This window comes from Varroa destructor, unplaced genomic scaffold (assembly GCF_002443255.2).
Source record: "Varroa destructor unplaced genomic scaffold, Vdes_3.0 BEIS01000002.1, whole genome shotgun sequence".
Classification (NCBI taxonomy): Eukaryota; Metazoa; Arthropoda; class Arachnida; order Mesostigmata; family Varroidae; genus Varroa; species Varroa destructor.
This window is the reverse complement of record NW_019211455.1, coordinates 7,386,185-7,400,024: the sequence shown is the minus strand read 5'-3', so window position 1 is coordinate 7,400,024 and position 13,840 is coordinate 7,386,185. Positions and strand designations below refer to the sequence as shown.

The 13,840-nt window shown below is 39.2% G+C and overlaps 2 long non-coding RNA genes across 5 annotated transcripts in view; one reads left to right on the top strand and one right to left on the bottom strand.

Annotated features, from left to right (window-relative positions):
* Positions 1 to 1,532: 1,532 nt before the first annotated feature.
* On the bottom strand, positions 1,533 to 2,742 carry LOC147757308 (uncharacterized). Its single transcript, XR_015321682.1, has 2 exons — positions 2,612 to 2,742; positions 1,533 to 2,167 (listed from the first exon to the last, which is right to left on the bottom strand). It is a non-coding gene; the product is annotated as an uncharacterized LOC147757308 (long non-coding RNA).
* The window catches only part of LOC111245744 (uncharacterized), a 50,132-nt gene continuing 38,340 nt past the window's right edge, over positions 2,049 to 13,840 (top strand). Inside the window, exon 1 of one of the 4 annotated variants that reach the window (XR_015321677.1) lies at positions 2,049 to 2,188. This is a non-coding gene — a long non-coding RNA (uncharacterized LOC111245744). Of the gene's footprint in view, positions 2,189 to 2,672; positions 3,170 to 13,840 lie in introns of those variants that run through there. The other 3 variants (XR_015321678.1, XR_015321679.1, XR_002671442.2) reach the window with 3 other exon arrangements.

Genomic DNA, 13,840 nt, shown 5'->3' with positions numbered 1-13,840 from the left:
GATACATAAATAGAGACAAAGCAAACACTTAATTGCTGTAGAAACATATTGACTTTTATTATTACAGAAAGCAAAATAGCGTTCTAACGTACTCACGTGTTTAAGGAAATCAAAAACAATTTGCACGATATTAGTGAGTGATCACCCACGTGCCAAAAAAAATCAAAAATACGTGAAAAGATTGTGGACGAAGTCAAAAGGGTGGAAATCTTCAGCACACGGTTTACTTTAGTTCGCATTAAATAGCTGTTATTAATGCAGCCTTTCAAGAAAAAGGCATCACTTTTCAATGAGAAATAAAAGTGGCTAATTTACTCAAAGTATCCTTCCGTAGTGGCTTTGGCAGAAAAAAAAAGGATTAGTTCGAGTAAAATAGCTTGATTTGAAAAAAAAATACATTTAGTGAAAAAATTCAAATAAATATGAATCAAAAAAGGACATATTTTCAATACAATTATTGAGATTAAATAATTAAATAAAATTTATAAACAAAATTTTGTTTAAACTAGCCATAAAAAAACATTATATATAAAGCCTTTTCTAATCTAAAAGGCAACTGCAAGTCTTCCCAATGTTAACCATGTAACCTCTTAGATTTACAACAAAAGAAATTATGTTCCGGCTGTTTGCTACGTCTGTTTATCCCTATCGCGTTCGACACTTCTTCTTAATGCTGAGTAAGATTACCTACAATCTACGATAAATGCTGCATTGCTTCGACGTTTATTTAATTGAACTTATTTGACCGATCTTTTTTCGCCTATCTAAGTTCTGCCGAAAAGATGAAGGTAGTGTCACGCCTGAACCTTGGCGACCGTCTGCCTCGTATGAATGTGTTGTGCTCTCTTAATTAAAGCGAGAAAATTACTGTCATTTGACCTTTCCGTTTTTTCCTTCTGTTTCGATACTATTCCTTCTGATAGCAAGCGTCCTTGGGATATCCTTTGCTATATTGTAAAATTATCTGAGGTATTATACCAATCGTCTTTGAACCCCTCTTAGAAGTTGATATAAAACCGCCCCCAGTCATAAGTGCTTCTTATAAGCGGGAACGTTTGCCTATTGAACATAGGCTTTGGCTGATCTGACTAAAGGCCTCTAGCAATTTTTTTTTTGGTAAGGATTTGGGCGTTTTTCATGCGTAACTAATGCACATCTCTTTAAGTACGTTGCCATGGTAATCACAATTAACTAGCATATTGCCACTTTGGTTCAAATCTTCCCATTCTCATTGGCAAAAAAATATTAGCATGCATAATACATTAACAATAAAGAAAATACGAGTGAAGAGAAAATAGGGACCGCGGAAAGATGTTATTAAGGTTAATAGCTGCTTGTATGGTTGCCATGCCGTTTCGTAGATCTGTTGAAGGCACCCCCAGGTAAGTCGAGGAAAACCCATTCCAATAAGTCTAATTCTATGCCTACAAATAGGCGATTCTTCTTACATATGATGAATAATTAATATCACTAGACATGAAAAAGTGTAGTACAAATAATATACATAGCCGAATACTGATCTCACACAAAAATATGTGTAGATATAAACTATCCGAGTATGTTTATTTCCATTACGGCTGAACAGTGAAAATGATCATCAATTGTTTCAGGTTTCTACTAATCATTAATCTTTTGGGATCGTCCACTTTTGTATGCGTTCACCTCATCTGACGCGGTGGATGTTTTTGTACGTAACTTTGGCTGTGGCTGTCAGCCATTTTGGTTGCAACATGCATGGTAGATTGGGTCTCAAACGTTGAACGTTTAACTTCTCGCACTTAGACACAATTCTATTTATAAAAACTATACATTCAGAGAATAGAAATCAACAAAACCCAACGACCAAAAATAAGAGTATTAATTAAGTTTACGGGCAAAAAATGACCTAACTTGACCTTTACAAATGTTAAGTTGTGCTTCATTTTTTATTAAAATGTTGATCGTGACGAAATAAACCTTGACGAAAGACAAGCATACGTAGATAAACTATACCAAGAGACCAATCAGTAATTACCACCAGATTATTATCACAAACATTCTTCTGGTCATTGACATGATTTTTACGTAGCATGAGAAACATAGTCCAACGATGTATTGCGTGCGCCCTCAACTGAAGCTTATTTTGGCTCTCCGTCCTCGTTACTACCGCTTGTTATGAACGACTTCCCTGAAAGACCGCAACGTAAAGGTATGCTACACGTTTGAGCCTGAATTTTTCAGAGTTATGCACAAATGTAATCCCACGCACTTGCACTTGTGGCTTCTGTATGGCCCAATTGAGTATATACAAGCCAAACCAGAGCATGTCCGAGTTAACAGCTTTTCCTTCCGACGGTTTCTAGCAATCTTTTCGAAATACAGCCAAGCTGATAAAGTTCCAGGATAAATACCTGGATTTGCCTTTGGTATTATGTAAGAGCACACTTGAAAATTTCGTTAACAGTTATTTTTACGATTTCGTTGGTTAATTAAGTTTTTTCAATTCAGTGTTCTTTTTATATGATTAAAGAACAAATAAGTTCTATGGTAAACGAAATTAAATTTCCGTCTAAAATAAGGAAAAATGAATGCATAAAAAGATAGCAGCGACCCTACGACGGACACTACGTACTACAGCCAGCAGACAACGTACGCCTTGCATACGTAACAATAGAATAGCATGATAAACGGACTTCTATCGATATCAGCTCAACGTAGCGCTGAGAACCTTGAATACGTTCTTCAATGTAGTGCTACCATAACCATTTTTATTTTGTTATTGACATAACATTGTTTGCGTGAACGACGAACTCCGCTAAATCAGCTGTTTATTGATTTTCAGAGATGAGTCTTTCACTTTTCATTAAAGTTTCGATTCTTTTTTATTTAAATATAAATAGAGATAGACATAACAGATAGTACAGAGATAATCAATTTTTAAAGATGTACATTAGCTGGCAGTGTATGGTGAAGTGGCTGAGAAACTTTTTTTTACTAGATCGGTCGTGCCAATTTGTATGGATGTACAAGGTGTAAGCGTATGGTACACAGCAACTCGAATCTTGATAGAACTCGTGGTCCTTTACCACGGGGGATCATCTGGATAGGGAGTACTAGAAACACAGTTTATTCAGGATTCGGAACAACAATTAGCTCCGGCGCAATAAAATGGCATTTGTGTGCTATAAAGGTCAGTGTATTTTCTTGTTATGTGAAATGTACAGTATGCACCTTCGACCTATACATTCTGATAATAATTACTGATCACTTTCGAATCGAGTTTACATGCTCTAGAAGAACCTGCCATCTTCTTCATAGCTGATACTGGATTTGCCCTCTTTTTTGATGCAGCGGTTGTAACGCGTTGATTTGCCAGGTTAGCTTTTCACGACCATGCTGATCTCCTAAACAAGCTCCATGAAAATATGGAATGTCATGTATTGATATCTTGGTTATAACATATTCCAGGTACTGGAAAGTCAGGATGTGCAATTGCATGATACAATAAAGGGCACCAAACTGAGGAGCCAACAGAGAAATACAAATATCTAGGAAAATAATTATTTAAAAATGTCTTATACAAACTCTATGCTACATAGTTACAAGTAAAAAAAACATATCTACCTATATACATATGTATATATATATATATATATATATATATATATATATATATATATATATATATATATATACACTTAGGTTTAAGTATCTTTACCTAACATTAAGTTAGAACGAAAATGTTTCTTGAAACGGGTAAATTAGTCATCAAAGGTATAAAGTTGAGCCTAATAATACTTATGTGTATACCTATGTATTACTTATGATCACGTTAACTTCGGCTTTAACTTTAAGCTTGTCGACATTTTTAGGATACAGTTTGAACAGACATTAACACATAGTTTATTAACACCGTTACATATGCTTGTTAAGATTATTTCGGTTCGGATGCTTCACTAGGTCGAACGCAAGCGTCTTTACCACCGTATGATTTAAGTTGGAAAGGATAAGTAATGATAGAGACGCGCTCGACTTAATTCATCGCGGACCCGGGGGCCAGTCATATGAATCATCTGTCAAATTTCGTAAAAAAACTTGCCACCTTTGCAACACGTGTTGCCATTGTAAGGGGAAAAGTTAAGGACAAAGCGCTCAAAATGCAATGAATAGAGGATGTGTGAGGAGGGTGTTGCCCTCGCTTTCAGTTTACCAAAAACATTCGAGCATCTCTTCGTAACGTATGATGACTATATTAATCTATCTGTTGTTCTAATGCGTTTTGGAATTTCGTATGTTTGCAGTAAACTTTGCCTTCTATGAGCTGACAAAGGACGTTTGGCAAACGCATAAACGACAGTAAATATGGTTGAATGTCTCCCTGTCCTCTAAATTTAGCGAGCAAAACTGATAGCGATTCACAAAGGATGAGGCAGTTTTAGTCCTAGGCTAGGCGGCCTAATCAGGCTCTAATCAAAACCGGCTTGTGGTAGCTAATTGGTATTAATCCATTGTTTGAACAAGCTGTTATTACACACTAACGTTTAATGAAAATGCCCAGTTAGAACGATTACCTATGCAGGAGAGACAGCTTCAAATAAAAAAAAAAGTCAGCTTTCAAAATACTCGACCAATAGTTCGTGGAAACCAGTAAATGGAAGCTTGTTTTTGAGTGCCTGTAGTTTGCCGCGAGTTGCCCAAAAGTTATGGTAATCGAAAGTAAAATAGTCACTTACCACTCCTTGAACGCTCTTCAAAAATCTTATTTGATATCAGACATATTTTGCATGATACTGTAGGGGGTCAGGGTTGAAGGTGTGCGGTGGTGTCCTGATAGGTCGCAACGTCATATCGGTAACCGTAAGCGTGGGACGGTGATTCTAGCGAAAGGAATATGGACTATATAGTGGTAAACGAAAGATTCTCTTGACGTATGGTAATATGCATCGAGTATTTTTTTTTTTACCACTGGACAGGACTGGTTTTGTCGCTCAGCAACGGCACGTAGTCGTGGTAGCGTATTGCTAGGCTAAAGGAAGCCTGCAGATAGTCGTTATGAGATTCAGGATTTGCGATATACTTAAACTGAATACTCGCTACGATACGATATAAGCTTTTTCAACCCCAGACGCTTTGAGTTGCGTACGACTCTAAGCTACAGTGGTTCACTCAAGATATGGTAATTTAAGATGAGCAACTGTGTACGTAATAGTAGTCGGTCCGAAAACGAATCACTCTAACCTTTAACAGGGTATCTAGTCTAGTTTCTATCCATCGTTACAATTTTAAAGTTAGGGGCTTAATTATTAGAAGCCATCGACGTCGGTAGCGCCCCTATTTCGGATACATTATCATGCTTTATGGCACAGCCATCTATTTTTGGTTAAGCGTCATTCATCCGAGACAAGTAGAATTCAGCTCCCCTTCACCTAACTGGGTAACTCCTTGTATGATATTTGACTTGTGTGAATTCCAATCACTTTTGCTTGGCTCCTTGCATTTACCTTACATTTGCTGAGAGCCAAATAATCGCGAAAGTTCCTCTGGTTAGAAAGCAAGTCGTATCGTGCTTGCTAAAATAGTTTTGCTCTTGGGGCAGCTGTTCTCGAACTTTGAAATACTTCTCACCCTCAAAACATCCGCTTATTACTTCGACGAGTTTCTAAGGTTTTCGTTGGGTCGCATTGTGGAATTAGTGATCACCCTGTACGCTCGCCGAGGCGGCTTGGACATTTGCTGCAACGATTTTTTTTTCGCTGTTGACTGAGGGTTCCGCGGACCCATTTTTGCTTTGTGACCAACAATGTGAATTTAGTGACGATAGCATGACGAACGGTTAGCTGAAGAGCTAGCTGCAAAGATGATATATTGTGTTATCTTGAATAAATAATCCGTAAAGGTTCACGTATGCACAATATGCGAGTGTGTAACAGTTACTTGTTTGAGTCTTCTTTTGCAGGAAACACACTGTCCATTTGAACCTTTTGAAATTTTCAAACTCCCTTTAAAGAAAGGTTAACGGTCAAAAAAAGCTAAACGCATTTGAGACTGGCATTCTGTTCCGACGCGATAATTGCCATTAAAAAAAAAAGTATTGGTTTTACGCAATTGTTCGGATCGCTGTTCACCGGACTAGAAGCCGTGCAGAGCTGAACGTTCAACGAGAGCAATAATGACGTGGTCATAAGTACCGTTACTAGCCCATTTCATCTTAGTACGTACGTCTTCGCCAACTATAACCCCGCTCATAACGGCAGCTATAAAATATGCGCAAGAAACAACTTTCTTTGAAGAAAGTTGTTTCTGAACGATTAACGACATCACGCACCGTTTTATTTTCTCTTCGTGAAGGAGACCAGTAGAAAATATCGGCCGCCTTTAGAAATTCGTTGCGTTTCGTTTGTTGTACACAAAACCCTAGCGTCGCCGCAGTACTTCCGAGTTGCAAAACCAGAGATCACGTACCTTTTTGAAGTGACCATTGATTACAACTTTGGTAAAAACATCGGGGCACTAAGATCCTCAAAACTATCCTACGTGTACTTATGGTGATTGTGAAGTCAAAAGCAATCTTGCAGATTCCAGCAGCTAATTGGCCGAGACGTCCTAAGTGAAAGCGAATGATAGTGTCTTGTCCAGCATTTCCATCAAGAACGTGAATGGAAGCTTTTCTGCCAGGGCAACCGCCCGTACTAAGGCGGCTCAACTACACCACCGCGATGTGCTCCAGGGAGCCCCTTATAAGTTCCTGCGCTTTAATCTCCGCATGGCCAATACGTCGGTTCCTAGCTCTCAGCGCGATCAGGTGCTGGTTAGAGATTAAGGGCTCGTCCTATGTATTCCTAAAAAGTACTCTAGACCCTCTATGAAAAATCGTAGGCATTTGTCTAGGACGTATTTGAAACTATTCACGTCGATGCCGACAGTTGATATGAGTAAGTGAACAAGGTACTTCTAACATAACTTCTAAACAATATATTATGCTCGAGCGATTGTATCTTAATGCCGGTTTAGGGCATCGCCTGTCAAGAAACAAAATTCGTTATGAGTTTAAAGTTCCGGAGAGCAACTTTTCTCATCATTCTGCTACGTCATTTGCTGGAATTGTTCTCCTTTGCACTCGTTGCACACCAATTCCGTTGATTTCTTTCAGCTATATTGGGCTTACGTTGCGTTTGGTTATTATACACTTTTGGGGCCGGAAATATCGCTGGCGAATGTGTTTTTCGTTATGTTACGGGCTTAGTAGAAGAATTCAATGTAAGCCTGCGAAATCCTAAAACGTCCTGCGAAGCTTCTGCTTTTATGAGGTTCGGCTTGGGGGGCTATAGATGACTCTGTAACTTATGAACGTTGTGGCTGTGCCATTACGTCGTGTAATCTGCTCTTAGAGCCCTTGTCTCTCGTACACCAAATATAGGCTGTTCGTGAAGCTGGCAAGCATAGGTCTCACATTAAAATGCATCCTTCGTGAGCCCCCGAGTTTCAACGTAGTCGCTCCTAGCAGACACATTCACAGGCTGAGACAGGAATCAACTTGTTCCTTCGAGCGTTATTTTTTCTATTGTGCGCTTCACCGGACGCAAAAGATCAGTCGCAAGGTCCTCTGACGTCCTCTCAGTCTATATTGCTTCAAACCTAAACGAAGTTGTCGATTACTTCGCTAAAATAGCCACAACTCTTACCGTAAGAGGAAATGCAATCACTGCCCATCATCATGGCAAACGCTCAGTTGGAACGGAAGGTGCACTAATGTCTTCTGTTAGGAACGATGCATACTCGTAGCCGTAAATGGTACGGAGGGCTGTGTTTGCTATAGAACGTGATAGGCGTCGCTTTTTTCATCCCTAATACTTCCTGATGACCTATCTCCTTATAGTGTTTCGAGTATCTGCATGTTTAGATTGAATCAAATGGTGGCGTTATGAATGTGTTGGAAGCTCGTAATTTCTCGTTTGCGAACATAATTTCTTTGCGGCAGAATACACAAGGAAGTAAAAAACATAATCAGATGAGTGCGGCCGCTACAAAGACGTTACTAATGTACAAAATTAATCTTTCTAACGTATCTACCTATACATATGTGACGACTCTGAGAGCTCCACTTAACATAGGTTTATAATTAGTAATATTATTACCCGATTATTCAGGCGATGGGTTAATACGAGTGCTAAATATATTTCGAGATGACTCAATTTTCATTTACCTCTTCTGGCCTTATCAGCCATTGTAGGGTTAGTATGACAAGCGGACAAAAGATGCAGGAACTTTTATTTTATTCGAATAATCATCTTCCAGATCTGGCAGGCATCGGGCAATACAAGGACTACATTTCATTGGTAAAAAGAATAGGGTAACGCCGACTAGTGAGGAAAACCATAATAAATAGGCGGCTGGCATTCCTAACGGCTCGTCATAGAAGCGTCAATATCTATAGCAGGTGGACAGAACGAGGGTTAGTTCAAGTTACAAGTTGGTCCTGCAGGGAGTTTGTTGTTGGCTATTACAGGAGGCAAGATAATGAGTCCGGGAATAGTGCAGAGCACGTGATGATAGTGGACAACAACAACAAAAACTTCCAGGTCCTGTTGAATCGATGTTGACATTTCAGTTATACGCCGTTTTAAATGCGCAACAACACTAGTACATGCACAGGCAAATGCTGAAAATTCAAGCAATAAGTTCATTTGTGTTAGACTCGACGACGAACTAGAAAAGCCATTGGATATGAGGACAGAAACGATTACTTACGTTTGTTTGTCATTTTCCTTCGCCAGCGAAAACGCTAGCTATACCAGCCTCACATCATTACTACTGTTTGTACTAATGTAGATATTCAGCTATCGTTGCCGCTTGCAAATAGTTACATTGGCGGCTGTTTCCGTCAGTGAAACTCCTGTGGACCTTGGAGTACGCCTACGGCCGACTAGCACTATTCCTAGTCATCACACTAACCTAGTTGGTATTGCAGGCCGTGCCACAGTACAACGTATATACACATACGGAGCGGTGGTGCGTCGACAGAGATTTTAGCGGCAGAGACTGTCTCGTGGTGTCAAAGTTTTACAGTATCACGTAGACGTTTTACTCGATTTATTTAGCTGGGTCCGGTAGTCATCTGTCAGAATTTTTTATTGTTGACTCGTCGTTTGTTTATCGAAGCGATTAATCCGTTAATGTTGTTTTCCGGCACTCAACAATGACGACGGCAGCATGAGCATCAGCACCGACGTTTCTGCTTTTGGCGGTGGACAAAGGAACGTTCCGTTTGCAAAATAGGATAAAGCAGCCCATCCATCACTAATTATCAATGATCTATTTCTTAGGTATCTCGGCTATATGGACAACGGTCTCGTTAGTAAGCAAACCATAGCAGTATAAAAGCAAGTGCACATTTTCTGGTACTGTACACATATATATATATATATATATATATATACATGTGTTAATTGTATACCGATATGTGACTCGACGATGCAAGCAGCGGAATGCGAAAAATTGTCTGTGACGCTTACTTTATTGCCGATTCATGTATCAACGCTATATTATATAAGAGTTACGATACATTCGGATATGAGCGCTGTTGCAATAGGGACATAGGCACGAAAGCGAAGAAGAAACAACTGCTTTTTAGAAAATTAATTTCAAGTTCTATTTCATGCTTCTAAGTTATTGTCAGACTGAAAAACATATCAATCTATGGGCCACATGTGTTTTTTTTTTTGATAAGGGCTTATTACGCGAATCCCGATTAGTTCCTATATAGGTATTTGCCACGGTGACGTAGGGCCTTCGTTAGCGTTTTTAACCTGCCGTAACTGCTAAAGTCGTATCCCTTTCTGTCCTTGATCCTGGGTTAGTATTGATTTTAATATTATTTCGGTTACCACGCCTTCAATATACATTTATCTAAGCGGATATTTTGATAGAAGCTATTAATTCTGAGCACCTGAGCACACTGCGCAACCCCTGTAATCGTAGGATTCCCTTCCAGCTGTCAGGAGCCGAACGAAATGAGGGTAGGAAGACCGACATAAAATAAAAGTTGCCTGTGATTGCAGCACCGTGACCTTTGTTGAAACTGAGATGTAGTTGCCAGAAGATGTTTCAACATTCAGCGCGCAGAGGTAGTGGCCCCAACAGTGGTACTTACTCTACGTCAGTTACGGACGCATATTGGTAAAGCAGTACTGACCCCCGAGTTGACACTGGGCAACAGACCATACGAGTTGCAGTAAGCAGTGCTACCTACGATCAATAGATGGACGGACCGACGCATGACAGCCATCTGCGCGCACATACTAATGCCGCTTTTTCTACGGAACACCCATTACGTATGATTGAACCATTGTGTTAATATACAATGACCAGTAGCGGGTTCCGGGAGATAGAAATATATGGAACAAGATGTTCTGTTGAATTCCTACAAAAAAAAAAATGAGGAACTTCAAAAATTAACGGATCTCAAGTCGCTGTTACAACTCCAAGTCAGTTACCGCAATTTGTTGCTATTATTTAATTAGTAAGTGGTTATTGTTAAGTAAACGAACGCCACTGTTAGCCCGTACCACTAATCGCTGGTTAGTTATTCATTGAAGATTAAAGCAACAGCGATTCTGTCCATGGCAATTCCCTATTAGTTCCCAGGGACAAATGGATTTACAGGCAGGCTTTTATCGCAGTTTGACAAGAGGCCAGAATACGATAGCCGTTAGGATTACGTCAGAAACGCAGGGCAATTTTTGGAATAGGGTTCTTTTTTCGCTATGCGGCCAATTGTAGGAGCCGTTGGAATATTACGTTTTGTTTGGTATTGACGAAATAAATAATGTTATGACAAACCGTATTTTTGTGTCTTGTTATAAAGACACTTCTGTGAATACCGAGACATTTTAATATGCTTCGTCCCACCATTATAGACTCTAGTTATGACAATAAAACGCACTATTAAAATCTTTGATTTTGTTCAATGTAGCTATAAGCAATAAGAAAGGAAGTCTTTTGATAGATAAAACGAAAAAGAAACTTCTATGAACAAATGAAATCGACTGCCTATCGGTATGTATTTCTCTAATCCGGATCAGGCGCCAACTTTTTACGGGGCGTTTGCGCGAAACAACTTAGCAAAGCACAATTTGAATACATAAATGTCAGCTACAATATATCAAGTTTATCTCATAGGCTTTATTTATGAATTTGAATTTTGCTTGGCGGTATTCGCTCCAAAGCTACCATCACGCTAAATAAATGGTAGAAGAACCATAGAAATTAGGCAACCAAATTCTTTACAGGCACCAGTGCGATAAATTGGATAGTGAACCTAACAATCCGTCCGTTACACAGTAGCAACCGGCGTTACGGGGCTCTGAACGCCTCAAGAGTGACGTTTGGTATGGTCGCGCTTTGATCGTTTTTTCATGGCGCCCGTGGGCAGTCAGTAAGAGGGAAGAACAGTGCCTATTTTTGCCAGCCTCCTAGTTAAAGCCACATACGGCCATTATACGAAGAACGCAGCTAACTAGCTGCTACAAGTAAAATCGGCGAACTCAACAACGAAATTCGACAATTTTTGAATTAGTTGGGTTAGCAATATAATCTTTTATTATGTACTAGAAGTATACTAGAAATATTCTTTTATCTTTCACACAAGTCTTCGGGCTTTGGTAGCTTCTGGTAATTTTTCTGTAAATTAAAGGTAGAGTGAGTGTACATACCCGTCAGACTTTACGGCTATTGGGAACCTGTTGAAATGAAGAAGGTAAGCGGGTTGGACCGAACTTTGTATACATCTGTGCTCAGCCGAAGGAAGGACTAAGGCAAATGCAATGAAATCATTCAGTAATTAAAGATTTCGATTATTGTACCAATGGTCTATGAATCCCTTGAGGTAGCGAATTGAACCCCCTAAAGGGAACCGAGATACTCGCTGAGTATCTCGGTTCCCTTTAGGTCCATTGTAAATCTACTACCACTTTACATCTGAACCGATCCGACGTTGCCACTGAACTTAAGGCGACGCCATTCTCCCGCTTCGTATTCCTTTCCAGTAAACGGTAGAATTGAATGAGACCTCATTTATAGCGACCGTATGCTTCAGCTGGACTTTTTTGTTGTTGGTTAGAATTCCCCAAATTGCACATACATAAAATACATTCATGAGGGACCCATTTTTTTACTCAGCTTCTGCACTTGCAGTATTCGGGTTATAATTCTGTAACGTGCTGAATGCAGAATGCCAGCTTTAGCCGACAGAGTATTTAGGCTTCGTGCCCTGTTTTCGTAAGGGACCCTCTCGACTGCCGCAATCCGTTTTTGTCCTTCTGGTCTTTGCCATGTTGGTCGTCAACACATCAGTCTTCGTTTTTGAAATATTTACACGACTCACATTCCGGGCTTTCGCTTATGGCCTCCATGCTTAATGTCTTCACGAATTTTCGATGAATTTTCACAGCGCGAAAAACAAGAACTCGATAACTGGGCATTGATTTTCAAAACTATAAAATGTTTTTCCTTTTGAACTCATTTCTCCTGTAGTACACACAACCACTAGTATCTGAAGTATTTATCAGGTTTGCTTATAATATATATATACATATTATATCGGGTGCACACGTCTTGAATATCGAAAAGAAACAAAAAGTGTTTGGTAGTTGTTTTCGATGAGTGGTGCAAAAGCAGTATTTAAAGCTGTTTGAAAGTAGTTAATCTATAAGGCAAATCGAAGTATAGGGCTACCAGTGAAGCTAACTACAGTGTACCAGAGATTATTTATTGCTCGATAAAGAATCAACCCTGAAATTGCGACATTACTGAATAAAGTCGAAATATATAGCTAATCCAACTCGAGTGTTTATTCGATTTGTAGTTCAATTTAATACAATTTCTAGAAATTTCCTGCCTATTTTTTAGGTTCCCTTTGTCATTAACCTAGAAAATATGAAGAAGCAATTTCCCGTATTACGCTCACAATCGAACGGCTAAATAGATGTACACTCATATAGAAATATAAAAAACTGACGCCTCGCTCTGTCTTCCTATTACGTTGACAGTTACTTTGAATGGAAAGAAATGTGTCCGTAATAAATTCTCTAATATAAGGACACGTTGTAACTTTAGCAATAGGGTATTTTGAAAAAAGGCAACCTGTAGCTTAACCTTGTTGAATACGAATAGTCGTTGTAGAGTGTCATCAAGCAGATGTACACAACTGATTAGTTTGACAAAGTTTTCATTATATAGTATAGTATTTTATAGGCGGCTTCATCAGCTAACATTGATACTTAAGCCAATGTATGTCTACTACAGTTTATATGCGGTTTTTTTTTTGTCGAACCGGTCGATTGAGCAATACTCCCAAGCTTTATGGGTTATGTCCCCCATCCAGAAACACTGTAGCCTATACGTTATTGAGATCAAATAGCTAGGAAAGTTTACTATATTTCAGAAAAAATATTCTATGCTTTCCGCAAAGAAGTTCTCTCTATTCAACTACTTGAGTTTGCTATGATGTTTATCGTAAACCTTGCTAGCTAGTGATTTTGAGCCTAAAAGGACTCAAGTAAAAGAAAGCTGCGCTTGGCTACGAATCATGAAGCATGCTACGTACGTATCGCATTGCTTTACATAGATCACTCCGGTGTAATAGATAACTATATGGGTCGGACATTTTTAGTATGTACATACAGATTGGTGGGGCATCGAAGTTGACTTTAGAGGGCTCCTCTGTTGGTAGTACCCAGATACCTATGTAGTGCTGCGTCTTGCTGCTGATCACCGCGCGCAACTTTCGTTGTCAATTATGGATCGTACATAAAACTTTGTTGAAACTCTCCAATAAGCTAGTTAAACGACCTTTATATATATA